Source organism: Rhinolophus ferrumequinum, chromosome 15, assembly GCF_004115265.2.
Source record: "Rhinolophus ferrumequinum isolate MPI-CBG mRhiFer1 chromosome 15, mRhiFer1_v1.p, whole genome shotgun sequence".
Taxonomy (NCBI): Eukaryota; Metazoa; Chordata; class Mammalia; order Chiroptera; family Rhinolophidae; genus Rhinolophus; species Rhinolophus ferrumequinum.
In genome coordinates this window covers 2,945,418-2,950,933 of record NC_046298.1, presented here as the reverse complement: position 1 = coordinate 2,950,933, position 5,516 = coordinate 2,945,418, and positions in this window count along the sequence as shown.

Genomic DNA, 5,516 nt, shown 5'->3' with positions numbered 1-5,516 from the left:
CCCGAGCTGCCCGCTGGCTCCTGGGTTTTGTAGTTTTGTAGTCTGTTTCCGGAGCAGGTGTGGAGGGCTGGCTGAACTACACGTCCCATAGTAGCCGGCGCTCGCCTGATCGGGGGCGGGGCTGAAGGCGGGAGCGGGAGTCTGGCTCCGCTTGGGGCTGGGCGGGGTCTTTGTCCCTGCAGAGGCGGGAGAGGTGGTCTCGCTGGGCTCCGCGGGGCCCGGGCAGGGGCCCGGCAGGGCCTGTCCTCTCAGCCTTCTGCGAGTTCTGAGCTATTTGCAGCTTTTCCCTGGAGGCGCCTTCCGCCCTCCGCCCCCACACCTGCTAGGACGCAGGTTGAGGGATGGTGCAGTCCTCGACCCGAGTTTCATCATCCAGGACCGACAGTGGCAGCGGCCGCTCAGCATGGGCTGGTAGGAAGTGGGGATTAGGAGTTTGGGACTTGACTGCCAGTCTTACCCTTTCTGAGCGTGGGTTTCCTTATTGGCAAAACGGAGATCTGCCCACAACCTCTAAGGGTTGTTGAGAGAATTGAAGGACCAGCATCTGGCACATACGTAGCAGGTGGTCATGCTATTCCCGACCACTCCATCGGAAGCCCTCCGCCTCCGTTACCTCTTTTTATTTCCTTCCAAGCATCTGAAATTGTCTTGTTTAGGTATGTTTTCCTGGATTATGGCCTACCTCCCCCATAACCATGTAAGCTCCAGAATGACAGGGGAAGCATTGGTTTTGTTCGTTGTATCGGCGGCACCTACAAGGGTTCCGAGCACATAGTAGGCACTCAATTTGTTGAAGAATGTTTGTTAAAGAATGAATGCTTAGCACAGCGTGGCAGTTATCTGGGGCAAAGGTGTCTGCAGGCAAAGGTTTCCTGGCTCAGCCAGAGCGAGAGCGGAGCAAGACAAGGAATGGAAGAGCCAGGGTCTGAGACAAGTCACGTGCCTCTCTGAGCCTCAGATTCTCTGTCTGCAAGATAGATTGCATTAAATGATTTCTAAGGTCCCTTCACCTCCTAGAAATTTTGTGTGTGGGTGTTTTCAGGCAGAAAAATAGTTCAGAGCTTCCTGACCCCAACAAATACACACACTCACATTGGATCTGTGAAAGTAGGGGGGCTGGAGGCACTTAAAAAACAGCTGTGTAGGGGAGAAGGTACTAGAAAATCTGGATTTGAATATAGGTGCATATAGTCACTTCCTGCTTGGCTGACTTTGAACATATTACTTAGCCTTGGTAAGCCTAGTTTCCCCATCTGTAAAATGGGGTAACATCCTGGGCTGTGGAGAGTGTTCAGTGAAGTAACTCTGTAAAAGCCAAGAGTTTGGAAGGAACCTAATGGGTCGCTTTTGTTCATCCTTGTCAAGCGCATGCCATATACTTTGATGAAATAAATTGATTACCAGTAAAGGGGAAAGGGGGATGGGGAGACTAACAGAAACCAAAGATTTCGCTGAGTGTTCCTATGTTACTTAGCAAACTGGCGTGGCCCACAGAGAGCCCTGGAAAGTTATTTGGGTTTCTCATCACTGGCTCCACCTCCAGCACCTGTGTCTACACCATTTCCTTCCCAGCCTCTGTCTCAATGGCCAGGGATTCAATCTGGGTGAGAGTCTTCCCCTGGGAGCTAAGCTTCTCTAAGGACTCCCCTGCCTTCAGTGTCGTGTTCTCACCGCTCTGTCCGGCTGGGGGACACATACCCACACACTCCCCTCCACCTCCAAAACACACTTACCTTTGACCTACATGTGAGGTAAGCACAGTCCCTCACTGTTCACCTAAGGGTCTGTGTATTTCCTGCTGTCTCTACCCCTGATCAGAAGGGACAAGGAGGCAGAGAGGGAGGGCAGGCTTAGAGAGGTGTGTACACATTCATTTATGCAACTGAGGAAAACAATACCCAGCGCACAGCCCATCTACTCAGGTTCCCAGGATATCACTGTAGAAAACAAATTAGTGTCCCAGTGATGTCCTGTGCCAGCCTGTCATGATTACATGAGAAGAAAACTCCCTTGCTCTTTTGTGAACTACACTTTACAATTTGCAAAGCACTTTCTTGCCTATCACTGCATTTGAACCTGACAGTCATCAATGAAGGAGAAAGGGCAGGCATTATCCCTATTTTGCAGATGAGGTTCAAAGAGGTTAAGTGACTTGCGCAGAACAGGACCCGTGATCCCTAACTCAGGGCTGAGCCCACACGCACAGGGAACAGACTTGTGTAGCTCTCTGGGTTTGGGAAGTTTGAGCTGCTCGTTGCAAGGCACTGAGCCCTTAAAAGGCCTTTGGATGGTAGCTGTGGTGATGGATGGTGGTAATGGTGTGAACTTGGTCCCTTTTTGGCCCTCTAGGACAGGTAGGGGTGGGGCAGGAGCAGGCTCCTAAATATGAAAGGTACCACCTAGTTGAAATGCTCATGAATGCTCTCCCCGTAAACTGAATGAGACCTCCAAGTACAGAGCAAGCTCTTCACGCATACAGTTCAGAGAGTCCTGCATTCTCAAGACATGGTACCAGGCTTTATTCCTTAACATATTTTTGCTGAGCACCTACCATGTGCAATATGCTGAGCTAAGTTCTGGGACTCTAGTGAGTCACACAGACGGTCTCTGCCTGCACAGAATGTACAGTTTCTTAGACATCAATAAGATAATCTCACACACAGGCATGTGATTACAAAGTGTGATAACTGCTGGGGAGAAAAGGACAAGGTTTTATGACGGCTTACAGCCCAGAGGCCTGAGCAAAGGTTTCCCAGAGGCAGTGGTGCACGAGCTGCTCCGAGGCCTGGCGATGACGTGGAATCACAGTATGGGCCGGGGAGACGTGCCCTCACCCGTCCAGGGAGAACTTGCCTTCATCCTATGGGGTGCAGTCAGCAGACGGCCTCCACCTGTCAGTGCCGTCAGAATCTGCATCACTGGCAGAGAGTACTTTGCCTGAGGTCTCCATCACGCCCTACCTGGAGAATCTGCTCAGTGACTGAGCAAGACTCAGGACGTGCTGGGGTGATACTTGCTCCAGGGCTGGCCCAGGAGGCTAGCCCAGGCTCTGGCAGGCCTGCGCCCCAGTTTTGCTTTCCTTGCCCTATCCTGCTTCCTCCCACTTCCTCCTCCCTAATATCCATCTTGCACGTCACACCCCATCTCAGTGTTGGTGGTGAGGCAGACAGATCCCAGGCCAGGGATCACTGAAGGCCTAGAGGTCTGAGGAGCTCCAAGGAGGCTCAGGTTATCTCAAGACTGACAGTGAGGGAGGGGCAAGGCTGGAAGACAGGGGTCCGAGGTAAGCGGTGTTAGGACAGGGAGGCCAGGTCCTGAATGTAAGGTTTTTGTCTTTATCCTAAGGAAAACTAGAAGCCACTGGAAGGCTTAAAGTAGGGAAGTGACATGATAACATTCATGTTTGAAATTCTGCTGCATGGAGGATGGATTGGAAGGGGATGGTGGGGGTGCAGGAGGACGAACTGGTACTAACCAGGTCCAGTGTTGGCCTGGACTAGGGTGTGGGTGATGGGAAATGGGCAGGCTCTCCCGCGTCGCTAGAACCTAGCATGTCACCTGGCACACGGAGGTTCTCAGTAAGTAATGAATGGATGGATGAATGAATGGATGGATGAACGAACGACGAAGTAGACTCCATAAGGTCCATGATCTTGGGTGTTTTCAGTCCAGCATGGGCTGGGCAGTGTGTGGTAACTGTGGTGCGGGCAGCTCCGTGAGTACAGAGCGGGCCGTCCTGGGGGTCATGAGGCCATTCCACTCAGCAGATGGGCACTGTGGGGTGCACGGAGGGACAGGTGACCACCCAGAATGTCAAATCACGCTCAGGCTGGGTGCTTGGGTGACTCAGGGACGCTTGAGGAGCCTGGCAGAATTTAATGGTGTCACTAATCAAATGCCTTGGCTAACGGTACAGGGCAGTGATTCTGAAGTGTGTCCAAGGGACCCGAGTGTCAGCTTGAAAGGCAGACTCCAGGGCCCTATGGCAGACTGGCAGGCCGTGGCGCTCCAGGCTTGGGTCTGCCCAGGACTCTCCTTTCATCAGGATTCAGATTGTACTAAAGTCTGAGCACCACAGGCACAGTGCCAGGCTGGATGGTATCCTGATCCGAGAGTTCTGAATTCTGGTTCCAGACTGGTCACTAGGCTGATGTGTGACCTGCTGTGTGATATGAGCCAATGGGACCCCCTCCTTCGTCCTTAGCCTCCTCACCTGCAGAATGGCTTGCATTTCCACCTGCTTTCTGAGTTAGTGGCTCTGCTGAGACCTTGGAAACGGTCCAGCCTCCCCTTCTAGTCCCACTGACTCTCCCAGTCACAGTGGCAGCCTCTGCTCCCTGAGCCTCGGTTTCCTTACCTGTCAGTCGGATGAGGACAGTATCTGCCTCTGTAAGGTTGCTGAGAGGATTAAGATAATAGTTTAAAATTTTGTTTTTCTTATGGATATTTGGTAGATTAAAAAGTCTGACAGGATTAAAACTCCATTGTTAATGGCAGTTATCTGTGAGTGGTGGGATTATTGATGACTAATTTTTCTTTTGCTTACTCTATTATCAATGTTTTAAAAAATGATAAAAAGTAAAATTAGTTTTGAGAATACAAACATGGAATTGCCATATGACCCGGCAATTACACAGAAGAATGGAGAGCAGGGACTTGTGTACACAAATGTTCACAGCAGCATTGTTCACAAGAGCCTACAGGTGGAAGCCACACATGTGTCTGTGGAGGGATGAATGGGTACACAAAATGTGGATAAACAAAATACAATGGAAATTCTGACACACGCAAACACATAAAGACATTATGCTAAATGAGAAGGACAAAGGCACATTATGCAGGCACAAAAGGACAGAGATTGCATGATTTCACTTATCAAAGGTATGCAACTTTCTAGAGAGAGAAATTAGAATACATTACTGAGGGCTGGGGGAAAGGCGGAGTGGAGAGTTGTTTAATGGGAACAGTTTCAGCTTGGGATGATAAGAAAGTTCTGGAGCTAGATGGGGGAGATGGTGGCACAACAATCTGAATGTACGTAATGCCACATTTTTTGTTTGTTGTTTTGTTTTTATGGGGAGAGGATTCAGGATTCAGATAAAAAAGAACTATGCCCCTTCTGTGCCTATCCAGAATTATTAGGGAAGGAAAAAGCCAGGAGACCTCAGGCAGCGAATTCTATTTGCTCGGGTGGCCAGGCCGGGCCCCTGCGCCCTGTCCCTGAACCGTGGTTAGCTGGGAATAGAGGAAGGTGGTTCCCAGGAAGAGCTACCTATCACGTTTTCGAATCCTGTACCAAAGAAGCAGAAACACAACAGATGTTCACTTCAGGGTTTCATTCGAGGGGTTTCACTGCTTTTTGTAAAAAGTATGCTGACCCTCATCTAAGATAATGCAATGGCATGACTTGTCATTTAACCCTATCTGTTTTAAAGTTAATTTTTAATTTTATGAATAATTGAGAAACAGGACCCTGTATACGAGGTTAACACATAGATGGATAAGGCTAAAGTCCG